Source organism: Gymnodraco acuticeps, unplaced genomic scaffold (genome assembly GCF_902827175.1).
Source record: "Gymnodraco acuticeps unplaced genomic scaffold, fGymAcu1.1, whole genome shotgun sequence".
Classification (NCBI taxonomy): Eukaryota; Metazoa; Chordata; class Actinopteri; order Perciformes; family Bathydraconidae; genus Gymnodraco; species Gymnodraco acuticeps.
The window spans coordinates 2,702,961-2,721,203 of NW_022992126.1; positions in this window are offsets into that span (position 1 = coordinate 2,702,961).

Genomic DNA, 18,243 nt, shown 5'->3' on the forward strand with positions numbered 1-18,243 from the left:
TCTGCCTCAGAGCACTGCTCACATTTTTATCTTCCTTGTCCCTAAAAAACAGATGGTACTTCTTTCCTGGCTCCCTCTTTTCATCCCTCTATCTGAGCTCCCCCCCCCTCCCTCTTGTCCTGTGTTTCTTTCTATCCAGCCGGCGTATCACTGATCCTAACTGGCAGTCCACCTGTTTATTCTGTCTCCCCCTTCTCTAATTAAAAAAAAAAGACTAAGTCAATTTTTTTTCTCAAGGGCAATAACAAGGTTTTATTATTACTTATTGTAGTTATTCATTTTTACATTACATTTTGTTAAGACTAAACACAGCTTACACAGTCATCAACTTCACTTTTCACAAAGATGGCTGCTGTTTGTGTTTGCACCACATGGTGGCTCTAACGAGCAGCAATCTGTTTTACCATTAATGAACCGAGCTTTGGCTGCAATTGTGTCAATTAACCACAGAATGCTAATCGGACAAACATGAGCACATCAGAATAAGAAAAGATTGATTATTCAGATTCATTTCCTGTATTATATGTAGGCGTGCGTCATAAATCAGTTTTGACGGCATCTTTGAAGCCAGTGTTTAGCCCAAAGGTCTGAGGGAAATTAGATTCAGCTTTATAAAAGCCAAACATTCAGGCCGCGGGCAAGTTGGACTTTCTGAGAATCTCTGACACGTGAACTCCATGCGCGCTTAAAAATACAGTCTTATGATTAAACACTCTTTAGACAAGATTTAAAAAGTGTCACTTTAGGCTGCAGCTTTGTTCTGTAGCACTTCAAGTCCTGTCACCTCCTGTGAGAGAGCAGAAGGTTTTAAGTTATAGTTAAGATTTACTTTGCTCTCTTTTTTCTGGGCTGTCCTACAAAGGTTTCTCATCCCCCTATCAACACTTGAAAAGTGTGTGGAGATAGAGTGAGTGAGGCAGAAAAGGAGAGCCATAGCGAGATAAAGAAAAGGGAAGCGACAACTGCTAATCAATAAGATTTCTCCAACCTCGGTTTTTTTTTTCCTCTCCCCCCGAGGCCTGCGGCATTCAAGACGAGCCAAGACGAGCTTGGCATTGTCGAGCACGCCTTAAAAAGAAACACCTGCGAGGTGGAAGACTTAAAAAAAAACAGCAGAAAAAAAATCCTGCTTTTCGCAGCTCTTAAAAATGTTGGCAAATGTTCCATGGATTTTCTGGGAACAAAACAGTAAAAAGAAAGAGCTCCCATGCAAGTGAAGACAAAAGGGGATGGTTTTCCATAGAGATGGAGGTGTCATTACACTTGAGACGGTTGCCAGATTTTGACTTATCTTACCCCCCTCTCCCCACGCCCACAACCGTCCCTGTATCTATACTATCTTGGTTTATTATCAGAGCTGGAGCAGTGTGGAAAACAAATAATGAATGGTAATATTTAGCTGTTGACGAAATATGGATGTGGCTTTAGTGGGAGATTTGAACGGGGGAATGTGCAGAGAAACAAAGATGGAGAAAGCCGGGGAGGGATGGGAAAGGAGAGAGAGGAAACTGGAAAGGGGGGTAACTCAAGCAGATGGCACTCTTGGCATCCACCTCTCTCTTAAATCTGTTTCTGCTGTTTTTCTCATGTGCACGAGGCTTTAACCCTGTGGTAACCTGTGTCCCGGCCTGACCTCGGCCCTAACTGCTGTATATAACAAGCCTGCGGTGTGTGTTTGTGTACATGCGCATGTCCATCTCCAGTATGTTATGTCTGCACAGAGATCTGTCTCTTTGAGTCGGCACCCCATGGTTTGTTTACCACTTGTGCTGCATTGTTGTCAGACTTTACCTGAGAAACATGGTGTCGTATGTATATCGAGGGTGTCCTCTACTCTATTTATTTTTACAGCTGTAGTAACTAGATCATGGTTTTTACGAGTTATAAAAAACAATGCATTTCTATAATTTACCCAATATTATATAAATGTAGCTCGACCTTACCATATTAAGGCAGCACTAATTCAAATCCAATAGCATAATGTATAGATACATACCAATGATAGTGATTAGCAGACTTGTGTGTATAAGGAATACTTATACTTCCAATACTAATTCCATATTACTGCTAATACTTGTATTCTTTTTTTAAAATGTTGGGCTTTTACTTATATACAATGTTTCCTTTGTACAAAGTAAAGGAACAGCTTACTTTCTTGCACCAGTAGTGGAAAGTAGCCAACTACAACTACTGTCTGCAAGTGCAATTTAAGTACTTCTATTTTACTTAAATGTTTTTTATTTCATGCCACTCTTTCCAGAGAAAAATATTTCCATAATACATTTATTTAACAGTTATAGTTTCAATAATTATTTTTGTATTACTATTTTACAGGTAAAACATAGTTTGATCACATTATAAATGAATGATTACACGTTTATCTATTATGCTAAGTCACTAGTTAGATTTCAACCAGTCATATTTCGACTTTAAAAATCAATAATAGTACTAATACAATTATGGTATTTATGTTCAACAATCCTAACATAATATAACGCGTATAGGGTCTGTTTTTCTGCATAACGAGTATTTATTTTACTTTGAATGATAATACTTTTTTCTTGTTAGTTTGGATACTTCTACCACTGGGATTCCTTTTTATATGGCACACATTTTTGAGTTTTGTTCAATCCGATTTTTCCGAGCACCATATTGTAAGCGCTATTCCATCAGTCCATTCACAGCTGCTACAGATCAGAGAAATGTCTTTTATTATCTTAGCCGTGAGTCCAGAGATCTGCCTGCAAGCCGCAAAAATATTTTTAGTGGTGTAAGAATACATTTGCAACACATATTTGAGGTAACAAGAAAAAAAAAAAGATGATGATGAAAACCAACATACCAAGCACTGCAGCTTGTGATTAATGGCAGAAATATACTTGTATGTTTCAAACACCTGGGACGTGTATTTAGGCCACATCCGTCCCTCACTGAGGAGAATCATTCATGTGCTGACTCCCATACATGCTCCCATAGACAGACTATAGTTTTCATTGAATGCACATCACTTATATGTGGGGTGCGGCGGTGGTGTGAGCTCATTTGCATAATCTCCCATTTAAAGAGGGATGTGCTGGAAGCCAGTGGGGGGTTGATGGTATAGGCTGGGGTGGGGAGTTTGGAGGGTGTACAAAGTGCCCATTGTGCAGTCCCAGGATAGGGAAAATGCCCTGTAGGGCCTTGTGTGTATGTGTGTGTGAGTGTGAGTGTGAGCGTGAGTGTGTTTTTGTGAATGTTTATCTCTGTGTGTGGGAGCCACACCTGTCAGGAGAGCCTGAGGGAAGCAATGAGACCACTATAATGACTGTGTGTATGTGTGTGTGTGAGAAGCACATATAGTGGAATGGATTTCATTAAGACAGACGAGAGTATTAAAATCTGTGGGCCATGTCAATCTTTTATGTCCTAATTGTTTCCCTTTATTAACTTGGCTTGTTATTATCAAACACACGCAGACACACACATGCATGTACATTCACACATACTCCCACGCACTTCCTCCCACACTCAGCAGTAACCACACTCTCGCTCATGCCAAATCATAATCTACCCAAGACGCAGCAGGCCGATAGGATCAGACTGGAGAAATAATGGTAAAATCTGATTTTTGAGGAGGGGGCTTTGGAGGAAAAAAGCCCAGAAGTGCTGAAATAGCTGGTAGCGGTGTCTCTAATGGTAAAACGTAATGCTCAGCAATCTGCTTAATATCCCCACCGCACTCATTAGATTAGCGAACATTTAGGAGATTGGAAGATTCACACTAGACTATTGTTTTACTATGGCAACTCGGGAGCAAAGGGGCTCTGCTGCTAATGGCGGGAAACAACAGGAGGTTACTTAGAAACGCTAACCCAAGTGATATTTTCTAGATTGGAAGCTTTTGAGAGGGTGAGACAGGTGAACACTGACACTAATGAAGGAAAACGGTGGAGAGATTTGGTTGAGAACTGTTCACACAGACTCAAAAACACAGAGAGAAACATTTCTGAGCCCCTACACAACATCAAAAAAGATCATTGTATAATTATATTCAGTATGGGAAACAGTAGCCGTCTGAAGTTGTCCCCCTATTAATGACTAATTCCTCGGCTGGTTTGGCTCAGGGCAAGACCGAAAGCTGTGTGTGACCACCACCAGTAAAAGCAGCACCGTGCTGGGATTCAGGAACGTTATCGGAGCTCAAAGTCCTAATTCCACACTGGGAATTCAGCCATCAGTAACATAATAAGTCCACTTTGGCTGTGAGGGAGAGAGAACGAGTTTTTTTTGTCTGTGTTCTTTTTTTTTTGTTGCTCTGGAGTCTTGGCTCCTTCGATTGGAAAGTTCCTCAGGCGAGCGTAAACAGATCAACAGACAAACAGCTATTTTATTTTTGCAGGCGTTGTACGGGCTAATGGGAATAACTATTAAACTCATGCTCTGGGACCCAGGGAGGGACTTTTTGGGGGGGAGGCAATTTATATGACCTGAGCTCTGTAGGGTGTTTTATATTGCTAGGGTGAAACAAAGCCAAACAGAGATTAGGACTGCACATGTCCACTGCAACTTATTTCCCAAAGCCTTTCCAATCCTAATTTTCCTCCTATAGGTCTCATCTAAGATAACCATTCAACCAGAAAAGTTAAACTGTTTAATTTTAGGAAAGTTGAAAATGTAAACCAACAATTGTTTTTCAAATCATTCTAATTGATAAGATCATTTTATCCTGTCTTTATAAATGCAGTGTTTCTGGAGCAGGCTTTGGCAAAGTCCAAGCTGATCGTGGTTGAGAAAGGTCACACTAAGCTTTGAAAGAGTAATAAAAGAATAACAATCAACTCAACGGGCAAAGAACAAATTGAACAAACACAGAGGAAAACATTTTATATTCATTATTAATATTTAAAAGCTGATTTGTCATATCCCCGGTGTGCCGTTTACACTGCACATGATTGATCTTCTGGTATGTGATAAAGTCTTTCTCTGATGCAACATTTTAAACTTTGTTTTGAATAACGGAATTTTCGATCTCCCTAAATAGAAAAGCTCTCTTTGTTTTGTTATGAGCTCAGTCCATTACCTTATGTGTTGCTCCTTATATAACAATTTAAGTATAAAAAAAATGTGCACGGCATAAAAAGGAAGCAACGTTTTTTTCAGCAGATTTCATATTTTGATATATTATTTTTCCTGTTTAACAAATATTTCATTAATACAATTGTATATATTTGTTCTATATTGGGATGTGCATTCGTATGTGATACACAGTTAATGTCATAACATAAATAATTGTATTGTTGTAGTTCAGTTTGTATAGCTGACAAAGGTGATAAAACAGCTCCAGAACAATTTCAACAAAAAAAGAAAAAACTCATCTCAAATTACATTTGGATGTAGATTTTGGGTATAAGCATCAAAATGATTACAAAGTAAAACCCGGTGAAAAATATATTGTAAAGTTTCCTATTAATATATTATGGTTGTTGTTGATACTTGTTAATACTGACAGCTAGAGCTGTGCTGATGATTCATATGTAGTGTATGATGCGTATAATAAGTACTAGTATGGCTTTAGTACATGTGCAGGGTCCCGTGGATCTGTACCATCATAGTAACATCATACACAAACCACTAGAGGCCACTAGAGGCCCTGTCCATACGACTGCACTGATGAATGTATGAGAGCATGTAGAGCCCAAATGACATTTATTTTTACAATTCACCCATGAAAATAACAAGATTGTACAAAATGTAAACCATGATTTTTTGTTTTATTTTTAATTATTTCCCTAAAATTGAAGCAACCCTATTTTTCCTAATCACAAAATGAACCAACAAACTGATAAGATTGAATATCGTCAATTAGTGTTTAATTTTCCTTTCTTTTTTTACCATAATTATTATTTTTAACATCATGATTATATTTTTAGTTTTTGGATTGAATAGAAAGTAAGAATTAACAAAAGCACGTGTCTCGCCCTTACTGGAAAAAGTAAGTAGAAATGTAAAAATGAAAAAAGGAAGAAAGGGCTTTGGTCATTCGGCCCTTATTCAAACTCTGTGTGCGAAGAGTTGGCCAACTTTAGGAACATGCTGCAGTTGTTCACGGCTCAAACTCATTTCACATTAGTGGAGGCTCAATTGCAGAGATTGCAGAAACAAAACTGTTGTTTCACTACACAAATACAACTTTGAGGTCAAGGGACTATTGGACTACCAGGGAGAGAACAGGATTATAGTTTCAGTCATTACTTTTATACAAAAGACACACTCAGAATATGATTAGCCTTGGATGTGGCTGTGGCTCATACCTTCACATTCTTTAATTGTGTATTCTGCTGATTAGTTATTTCAAGTTACTTCTGCACTTACTGTAACTTTGGATGGGATTGCACTAAATAAATGCACACACACACAGACATTAGCAAGGACAAAGAAAGATGCCAGCAAGAAAACATTAACCATCAGTGTAAATCCAGAGCCAATTTTAAAGTTAGCATTTGGATTTGGGCCTCTGGGGTAAGTTTAACCAAAACAAACACAGAGTGTTCTTTGAGGAAAAAGCATGTATGCTGTTTACTCCCAGTTCTTTTGTTGTTGGGTTTATTATTGAATAATTGTTCATCTCTAAAAAAAAAAAGGCTTTTTTTATTTTATGTTCACAGATACACAGTTAAAAGAATATTAAAACCGTAGGATTAAATCCATCGAAGAGAACAGAATATAGTAGAAGAATAGAGTAGTGTCTGCATTTGATTGTGTGTTGGAGGTAGAGCTGCAACGACGCCGTACCAAAAACAATCGTCATGTATTTTTAATAATTGACTAATCGTATTTCATTCTGACAAAATTATGTTTTCAGTCTCAAAACTGAGATTTTGTCTTATATTGAACTATACCTTTGTGTTTTGGACTGACAAAACTATTTTTTTTAAGACATCATCATGGATGTCGAAGAACTGGTTATTTGTTTCTATTTTATTGGGGGAATAGTGGTCTGAGTTGAGTTGGCGCTTAAAGTTGAACTCTGTCACCGGCTTTCCCGCTGTCCTGGGTTTCCTACCAGTGTCTAAGCATTTAGCCGAGGTTGGCACAAAATGTCCATCACACACACACACACTCACACACTTATACAATTGTATGCTTTATAAGGTGCCCATCGGTGTCATGGCAACCCCATATCCTCAGCAAGAGGGAAGATGCCCTGTGCCAAAAAAATGCCATGGTAACTTTTATTTTTTTTTGAAAGCCACGTTGCCCAGAAACCTTTGAAGCTTATTAAGTGAAACCAGTAGGGAGACAAATGGACAGGGAGGGAGAGAGAGAGAGGGATGGGAGTGCGTCCTGTTCCAGGGCCAAAGTGGGTCTTTGTTTTAGGGAAGGGAACATTGTGAACCTGCAGTGTGGTGGCGCAGCCTGCTCGCTAATGGTGCCTTCAATGAGTTTTTCTTTACCGATAACACGTCCACCTCAACTTATTATCACCATGATGGTGCAGTGAGTTCTTTTTTAACAGCGAAGGTTAACATCCATGTTGAATTCATATGTTTTCATCTACTTTAAAAGGTTGCACCAGTTGGCTAGCTAGGCAGGCCTTGGTTTTGGCAAGAAGTGGCTAATGGACATTTTTGATGGAGTGTTGCAAGTCGTGTGTGTGTGCGAGTCGTTTGTGTGCACTCTTACATTTGGCTTTTTAATGTGTGTATTTCTGTAGGGGATTGCATTTTTTACAAATCATTATGTACCTGTATGCAAAGTATGTATGTGTGTGTGCATGTGTTCATGGCATGTTCTCTCTGTGTACATGTGCTCAGGTGTGTTTATGTGTGAGTGAGTGTGCCTGTGTGTGTGCATGCTTTTGCTGTGTAATTAAATCAGTCCATTTCTCCTTGAGTTAGCTTGTGGCGCCAGCGGTGCTGCCCAGTGAGACGGTGTCAGGGTCTGCCTGTTTCATTAGCCCTGATGGATGACCTCATGACAAGCATTACACCTACACTTCAAAAAGAACACACACTAACTTTGGATGAGTGGAAAAGTGAGTGTGTGAGTTTGTGTACAACAGGGACAACAGCGTGTGTATTTCATTTCATGCTGCTGCGCCCTGAAACTACCACACGTGTGTTTGTATGTGTGTATTTCAGAGATGTAACTACTATATGTGAACAGCCTGCAATGACTTTTCTCATGTTTTAATGTGTAAGTAACTGTGTGTGAGTAGAACACCATTGTGAGCTGGGTGTTGTACCCCTTGCACCATGTGGGTGAGTGTGTGTGATAGCATCGGTTTGCGCATGTCTGTGCGCACCAGGGGCAGGGCTCGGCGCTTAGTTAGGATTTTTGGTGGAGATTTCCATATTGCCTGGGGTCATGTGGGCACCGTGCCCACTCCTGGTGCTGTGGGTGCCCGCTGAGGCGTGGGGAGATTAAAGCGGGCGCACGGTGCCACAAAGGGGCCTGTCTAGTGCTTTTTAATTCGCCTAAATTAGGGCACGGTGCCAAAGCAGCTCCCTGCAATGGCAAACACTCCATAACTACTGCTCAGAGAGAGAGAGAGAGAGAGAGAGAGAGAGAGAGAGAGAGAGAGAGAGAGAGAGAGAGAGAGAGAGAGAGAGAGAGAGAGAGAGAGAGAGAGATGCAAGAAAACATTCCCTCACACTCTCTTTTTCACACACTTGGACACACATGCTTGCATACTTGTAATTAGCAGTCTGTAGCCTTTGCTAGTTCGTGGGGGACTGTCTTGGTAATTCGCTATCATTCACATCACTTCAGTCCTTTTTCAATGAGTTCAGTTGCGGTGATGTCAGTATCACCAGTGGAATGTGTGTGTCTGTGTGAATGTATTTGTGTGTGTAAACGTGCACACCCTGAGGGCAGTGGCACGCTACTAAAGAAACAGTAGGTGGACACTTGGTTGGTATTCGTGTGTGTCTTTGCATATCAGTGTGTGTGTGACCGTGTGCATTCATGCCCTCAGGGTAGTGGCATGCTGCTAAAGGGCTAGTGTACGGACACTGGGGTGTGTGTGTATGTCAGGTCTCTGAGGTCCTTTTCTCTGTCTGCCTAATCCAAAAAGCACTTTCTGAGGTGCAGTGTTGGCATCAGTGCATCATCTCAGCACTGCCAGCACTGTTCGTCATCGGATCTCTGATACCTTTGTATCAGGTCTCGTATATTTCTGTGTTTGATCTGTTCTTTTTTTATTAATACTATAAAAAAGGGTCCGTATAAGCTTAAAGGGTAGCTGTGTGCTGCTCTGAAAGTGAATTTATTTCTAAAAGCATTATAAAGCAAGCACAAGTATTGTGTTTTGTTCCTTGGCTGGACAATACATTTATATTTTATGAAATTGCAATATGAGACAGTCCTAGATGTTGGTCATAATAAGGTATAAGTGTCTTTTACAGCTTTTAAACAATACATAACAGTAAAGTGATGTGTTTCTGAACTTACAAGTCTGTTCAGGTACACACTTTCATCAGCATTGTATCCAAATAACCTATGATTATTTATCAAGAAAGCCATTTTGTTAAGATTTTGTGAAAGCACCAATAATAATATACCCTACAATATCACTGCTATACCAAGATATTTGGTCAACAATATTGCCATATTTGATTTTCTCCCTATCATCCCTTTACATTTCCTTATCCATAACACTTACTCAGGCTTTGGTCAAAACATGTAAAGTATGATGCAATATATGGGCTGAGAGAATATCTGTTTGTGTGTATGTGCCTGTATACAAACGCCTGTGTTAATCCCAGTCTCTCCCAGCATCTGGAGCCTTGACACAGTTTAAAGGGCTGGCTGTGTCCGCACAGAGCTGGGCCAGTGCTCACGAACACACACGCACACAAACACACACACACGCAGCTATCTAGGGCACCAGAAGGCCCAGGCTACGCCAAGGCAGAGGCTGCCCACTTTGGCACCACAAGGTGGGGCTGCGCTGGCGCTTTGGGGGAGAGAGAAATGGCAAGGGTGTGTGGTAGGTACTGGGAGAGGAATGGGTGGGGGTGAGGTGTATGTGAGTGTATATGAAGGGAGAGGGGGGGGGCACCTGGCATGTGATAATAACCCTGGGAAAACGCCCATTCCCTCTAAAGAGTGGGGGGGGGTTGTAGTATGCGTATGTGTGAGAAAGACAGAATGTGGTGTGGTGTGTGTGTGGTGTGTGTGTGTGTGTGTGTGTGTGTGTGTGAGTGTGTGTGTGTGTGTGTGTGTGTGTGTGTGTGTGTGTGTGTGTGTGTGTGTGTGTGTGTGTGTGTGTGTGTGTGTGTGTGTGTGTGTGTGTGTGTTGTGTGTGTGTGTGTGTGTGGCAGTAACTCATCTTAGAGCAGCCCATCCCAGTGTTCTTATGGTAATGTTGGTTCTGTCATAGCTTTGAGGACAGGTGCTACTTTTCATCAACAGCTTGGCATAGTAGAAGAAGAAGAGATGCCTTCTTGTTCCTTCTCTCACACTCCTCTCTCTCTCTTGTCTGTCCCCAAAACACCTCTCCACCTCTCCACATAAAGCCAATGATAATCCCTGAAACTTTAGGACACACTCAAACACAAACACATATGTACACAGGACAGAGACTGGGTACTATCTCCTTCTCTTGATGCCGTCTGCGCCCCCTACAAACACCCCCCCACACCCCCTGTACTATTCCCTCTCCTCTATGTAGCACCACAGATGCCCATGTTGCCCTGCAACAGCTGTCTCACCATGTGCCCTACCAAGTGTTGCCACCCAATGGAGGAGAGAGGAAGTGAGGAGGAGGAGGGAGGATTTGGGTGGGGAGGGAGAAGGGAGGGTGCTGAATTTAGATGGAAGGGACAGGGTCATGAATATTGATATTTCTTTTTGTCTTTTATCATCCTAAAAATTAGCTGTTTCTGTCCACATGGTCATCTACATGTTTTTTTGCTTTGTCTTGATTATCATTTCATGAAATCAAATGTATTTTATTGCATCCTCCGTCACTCATTGTTTCTGTTTCCTCTATCCCTCTGAGTCTCGGAGTCTCCATCTCATTTGGTTCTGGATTCGGTCGAGGTGATGGCCAGCGCCCATGTTTCCCCCCTGGTCACAGGAAGCCCCTGGAAGCAGAGTGGAGAAGGAGGGGACATCAGTCAGAGCAGGCCTTCCCATTGGTGCAGCAGGTTAACGGCACTCGTGGTCACCAATAACTAGAAGAGGCATGCATAGTAACAGCGGGGCATGAGAGAGGGTATTTTCAAATGCAAACACTGGTCCAACAAGTCAGGTGCAGGATCCAGACTCGAGTCAGTGAGAGAACAAAATGGAGGGCCGGGATGGTATGCCGCCATTTTGGGGCAAAAATATTTTGAGAATGCCTGCCATGTCTTGTGGTTAAGTAGAAATAAACAGTTCAGACTGATGGGAAAATCCATGGCGACAAAATGACCTGAGCATCAGTGTTTGTTTGCTACAAATCCTTATTAGCGCACAATTAATGAATATTAAACTGTATATTTTTGCCCTTTCAGAACACAATGTCATTTAAAGGTGCCACAGTCATTACTAAGCCGCTTTAAGTATTCTGCTAATCTCAGAAAATCTTTCAAAGGCAGACATCTGTGCTCACAGAGGAACCCATACCTGTGAGTTTCATTTTTTTTGGTGAAATTGGTAAAGTAAAGCAATGAGTCGCAAATGATGCCAGGACAGATGGATCCAAGAGAAGAGTACCAATCCGAAAAATTGCTGCCACACACGCTTCCCCTGTGGGCTTTGCTGCATGCTAAATAAATGCAGCCGAGAGCTTGAGACTCCCAATAAAAGAAAACTAATAAAAAAGTAAAAGAGAAAAAGTACGAGTGAGCGAGTGTGGCACAGGATCCTCCTTGTGTATTTGTTCATTTAATTTTGAAGGGATGAAAGCAGACAGGCATAAAGAGGGGCAGACGTAGAGAGATCACAGCATCGTGTACCGTATTGGTGGGTAGTGTGCCACACAGTCTGCCTCCTAAAGCAATAAATCTGAAACAGCATAATAGATAAACGCAATTCAGAACACAAAATACCCTGCGAGGGAAAACTAATAAAAAACTGAGCGATTAAGTGGAATCAGAGCTCTTAGGCAGTATCTGGAGATGGGGCTGTCGCCATACAAAGACCAGAGCGGGCCAACACAACAGATGAGAGAGCATAGGGACGGGGGGCCGAGAAAACGAGGGCTAAAAGCAGAGGGAACGAGAGACAGATGATGGAGGCGAGGAAAGGAGGGATGGAGGAGAGAGAGAGAAAGTGAGGGATGGATGGGGCAGCAGATCAGAGGGAGCCTCTAGTGTGTCTTGCTCTCCCTTTAAAGAAGAGCCAGGAAAACAGATTAGGAGTCCTCTTTTCTCCTGGGGGAGCACACACACACACACACACACACACACACACACACACACACACACACACACACACACACACACACACACACACACACACACACACACACACACACACACACACATGCACACACATGCACACACAACCTCCATTCAACCGCCCTCCTCCTCTCCACCCTAACATAAAACTAACTCACTTTTACACTGGACCTGCCCGGCCCAAAACAAACCCTGTCGGTGCTGAAGTGGTGCCCGCTCAGAGTGGGTGGAGAAACGGAGACACAATGGCCGCTGTGTGTGCTGCAGTTTAGCTGACCTCACATCAGGTCACGTTTGCTAACTGTTAGAGACACAAAGAGAGATGATGTCACACAAATACAGGCCGCAGTGTGTCTTTGTGTCCTTGAGAGCAGGTTGTGTGTTCAATAAGTTATTAATCTATTAACAGTATACAATAATATTAATGAGAATAATACAACAAAAAGAATATACAATGATGCGAATATTATCATTATTATTTTATACTAGGGCTGCAACTAAGAATTATCTTCTTAAATGGTTAATCTGACCATAACTTTTGAGTCATCAATTATTTGTTTAACTTTTAAAATACACATTCTCTGCACTGTACTTAAATATAAAAATAGTTGCATTGCACTTTTAACAGTACTTAAATGTCATTAAATACAACAAATGTTGGATTGCTGTCTACATTTGTTTTGTATGAAATATCTGATTCAAAATTGAGCTCATGCTTTATCAGTTAAACTGTGTGTGTGTGTGCATGTGTGTGTTATCAAAGCTGAGCTTAATGTTAGCAGTTGATAAACCATTGAGTGAAAGACACGTGTGCACGTATTACACCCCTCAGAGAAATTCTAGGAAAATTGAATAATTATTAGAAAGACAAACGGCTCGTCATTTTCTTCACGTTTTTTTTCTCATTATCAGTGTGGTTTACCACTCACTGTAGGACACTGCCATCAAAACATTGAAGTAATGTGAACAGTGGGGAAATAAGTATTTAGTTCCTTGTGCTTAAATAAATATTACAATGTAACAACACTCATTGTCAAAAGTATTATCAGCTAAAGTAAAAAGATAAATTAGTGTATTATATTGTACAAATATATACATTTGAGCAGCATTTTAATATTGTATATTGGCAAGGCAGTAACTGTATACAGTTTAATCTATAACAATATATCGTATTGTATAAAATAATCAAATGTTAATTATGTCAAATATTAATATGCCCATTAGCTAGTGTCTGTCCGATAAATGTTGTAGAGTAAAAAGTACATTGTGACAAAGAAGTGTAAAGTAGCATAAAAAAAGAGTACTTTAGTAAAATAAAAGTACCTCTAAATTGTACTTTCCAAATGATTAGCTGATACACATGAGTGATGTCAGAAAATACATTGTTTTTATTATTTACGTTTAACTAGAAGACATTTAAAATATATTTTTGACATTTTCATACAATGAGAATATTATTTAGCCAATTCATGTCTTTTATAAAGACTTTAAAAGATGCTGTCAGGAATGTGTTTTAGATTATGTATACAATATGTCAAACAGATTGCTATACCTGCCAATATGTGCAATGTATTCAAATTATTTAAACACTACTAAAGGAAGTAGATAACCCTCGTTTTTTAAGTAAACATTTTTTTTTATTACTAAGTGTATTGCCTCTATCTTATCAGAAAATATGTGGACTCTCATGTCTAGTTTCCAGTCTACTCCCTGTTTAAATCTGCTGTCAACCTCTGAATTAAAAAGACAAAAATGTCCCAAAAAAGAATCTGAATAAAATAATGTATTTTCTACATTTCTGTTTTGCCCCCTGCAGATGACTTTTACCATCACTTTGAGTCATTTTAGAGGCCTTGTTCTACAGCGCTTCAGAAAATAAATCCTACAGTAGGTCCTGTATTTTTGTTCCTCAGTGAGAAAACTCTTGTGCTGCTGCTTCTGTATCTGTAGGTTAAAAAGTCTCCATGACTGTGTGTTGGGAATGTGCTCAGCTGGCAGCAGCAATGTGAACATACTCCACCCTCCGTCCCACTCTCCTTTGCCAGGGCCGGGCATTCCTCACCCCTCCAACGGCCAGTTAGTACCCACTCTTTTTCTCTTTCTTTCTGTCTTGAACACACACAGATTTTTTTCTCTCTTTTTGTCCTATGCAACTACTTCAGACCAACCATTTCCTTCCTTCCTTACTTTCCACATACATTTCTTCATTTCCTTTTTACAGCCGCCCTATCCTCACCCCTTTCCTTCCTTCCATCTTTTTTTCCCTCTAACAAACCCTCAATCTCCTTCGCTCTCCCTCCTCAGCTGCTCTCTCATTTGGGTTTATTTGCATGGCAGAGTGTAAAGGCAGCAGACAGTGAGAGCAGGCCAGCAGAGCCCTCCTGTGTCCATCCAGGCCCGGCCTGAGATTTGTAATGCTAGACAACGCTCTGCAATGCAGGGATAAAACCTCGGCTGCTGCAGACAAAAAGAGCCTTGTTTTTTCCTTTCCTTTCCCCCCCGCCTAATGCACTTTTCGCAGAGAGACGCATAATTCTCCGGGCCATTTCTTTCAGCGGGGAGAGGAATGAAGATTGTTGAGAGAAAAAATAGTTCCACTGAGCTCTACATATGGTCATGGTGCAGAGTATATATTTTGTTTAAGGTGGAATATTTAATTTTTCTTTGACATCACTGCAGCAGAGGGCAGTGAGAGCATGCTGGGAGTCAGTGGTGTTACTGGAGTGAGTGGCAGCAGGACTGAGGCCTTTGCTTTTTATTTTTAGTGTTTGTACTGTTGTAGCTTTGTAGTGTTCCTGATGGCACGGACTAAAATGTGGCTTATCATTTGGGTATATTAGTCACTGAATTCTTCTTCATTTGCTTTTCTTTATTGTTTACATCTTTTTGAAGACCCTTCAAAGCTCCTTTTGATATCTTGTAAGGACATGGTAGTTACATTGGTAAAATTGTAGATAGAATATCTGCATTTTGTCAATGAAGCTGTGTGAGCTGAGATTTACTTATCCCTTGTTTTCGGCTGTTTTAGATTCTTTTTAAGGAGTATTGTTTAGTCTTTCTGTTTCACTCACACTTCTGACAGAGATTTTTGCCTTTTTCTTACCCTCAGCTATTGCTTCACGTGTCACCATCCTGACTTGTGATAAGAAATCATTTCACAAATCAGAGCGTTGTGAATCCAGAATCGACAATTAAAGGGCTATGGAGGAGTGAGCCAAACAGCTGTTTGAATGATTTAATCTCTTAAAAGCCTCTCTGCAACTATTTAAAAAAGATCAGAGATGATTCTTTGTATATAAACCTTTTTTAAACGCTTCAATATTTAATCATTTATTCTATCAAATCTGTTCCTGTCGGTTAAAGTTCACATGGCTGTCCCTCTGAACTTTTAAACATGAGTCGGTGCCAAGTCCATCTTTGATAAGGGAATATTTATCTGCTACAATTCATCACCAGCCATTTATCACCTGGTCTCACCTATAATTAGTTTTCAACATGTCGACCGCAGATTGAAGTTATATTCCAACCAGGGATATTTTAAAAAATACTAGTTTTGAGGGTATTTTCTTCTTTTCTGCATGTTGTCTGAACTTGCTAATCTAATGCTCTTCTCCTCTCACAGTGAGGTTTGTGGAACTTATTGCCCACATAATGCTGGGTCTTAAAACAGTGTGCTATCAGAGGCGTTGTGGTCTGCAGTAATGGCTGGTTTGAGGGTCTGTGGTGAGATACACCGCTCAGGGCTTTTATTTACCCAAAGCTCTGCCTAATTGACGCTTTTAGGTTGCTTTACATGATCAGAGCCGATGCATGCCAACTAATTTCCTCCAGTTTGTTTTTGTAACTTTCAGAACATCTCAATTGAATTCATTTTTCTGATTTTTTTTAGATTCTCTTCCAAGAAACTTTAAAAGATCTTTTTCTTTTTTCTTTTGTTTTGATAATATAATTAAAGGGTTTATGCCAAAAAAAACATTTGAGTGGTTGTATTGTTGTGTCAGAGTTTCCACAAAATACAGCCATATACACAGTGGTGGTGGTTTAGATGTTGTAAACCAAAATTATTTCATTTTTAGGAGGATCAAGTTAGATTTTAGACAAGCAGACCACATTTTCATCAACATTATTTTAAGAAAAAACATGGGAATGATTGCCTATTTGAAAGGAGGTCAACTGCTAAGCATATGGTGCATCAGCATCAGGACAAGGGAGTATAAATGATTATTTAAGCCACATTGAAAAACAAATGTTTCCTCTAGTTGCATTAATGATTTAGTGTGCAGATTTTTAATTAGCAAATTAAATGAAAAAGGCCTTGGGTTTAAATGAAACCTTATACTCATTTTAACAAACAACTGCACTTTGTAGTCCATATTTTAATAATTAATAGGGATTTCGCGATTTTATTGTAAATTGAATACATGCAGTTCAACGTGTGATAGGCCTACTGTTTTAATTGTGGGCATATTCTTAGAAAATCCTCCAAGTGATAATTGTATCCTATTAATAATATAACGGGATTATGTGACATTTTGTTATTATTGGACAATTTGTTTGTTTTAGTTAGTTTTCTGCGCACTTTCCCCAAGGGTGTGTTTTGCAGGTAAATGCTGGTAACGGGCAACATGTACTTTTTGCCGTGCTTGTTTTTCTTTTTTTTTTAAATGTGTTTGCGGGCCTTTTTTAATGGAAAAAAAGCCTCCAACTGAAAATGTGATCAGTTTATATAACAGTAAACCGCCGGACTGTGGTTGTAAGGTTCTTTTCGATTTTCCAATGGAAAACGTTGATGCAGATTTTTTATTTGCTCGATGTTATCCTTTCTTTCTCTTTGGTACCTGCAATTTGCAGGAAGTCTGTGTGGCCTTCTGCAACTTCCGGGCTTTAGTATCTCGTGCTGAGTACACTGTGCGGTCTATCTGTTCACACTGTTATTTGTAAATTAATTAAAGGTTAGGAAAAAAATCGTGTAGTGGGATTATTTGGGGTTTAAAGGAACACTTTGGTATTTTTCCAATCGACTGGTCATTCTCCGAACAGGCCGTCGGTCATGTGTGAGCCTCCCAGTCATCAGCATCTGTAATAAGTCACCAGAATTAACAATCAAACTAAAAAAAATAAAAAAACACATTTCGGAAGGTCATGGTATAAACTGTGAACATTATACAACCGCTTAAAGCTGATCTCATTCAATCAGTAAAACATCACCTGTAAGAGTATGGATTATGCTGTGTTATGTTCGGAATCATTATTATTAATATTAATATATTATTATTATTGTGTGTGTAATTTTGTTCACTGACTACCTTCAGTGCTTTTGATGGTTATAGGTTTTTTAATATTTCGTGTGAAAGTGATTATTTTTCATATTCACGTTCAACCCTTCACCCATGACCCTTAGTAATAGTTTCATTATTTATCAATATGTATCACTACAACATCTTGTAGCCTAGTTTGTTTTATATTCCAACTAATGACCAGAGTTAATCTTAATCACATCTGCAGAAGATAACAATGATTTTTAAAAGAATACAAATTCACAATTTCCGGATTTGAAGGGCTACGTTCCACCCAAAAATGTATACTACTATTGTTTGAACGTATGCTATTTCATGTAGTCATATTTGTTTAAGAAATTAATATGATATATTAAGAAATAAAAATGTTCACAATAAAATCGAAATATATTCCAAAGTCTCTCACATAAGTAAAATGATAAGTAAAAACGACTTGAGCTCTGCTGTTGAAATGGGCCACCCGGGCCTCCGTTACCTCTAATTAATTTTTAAAACGCCAACAATCCTCACTTCGTCCCACCATAGACACACTGTCGTGGTAGGCTACATAGGATAATAAAATTAGGACACACTTAAAT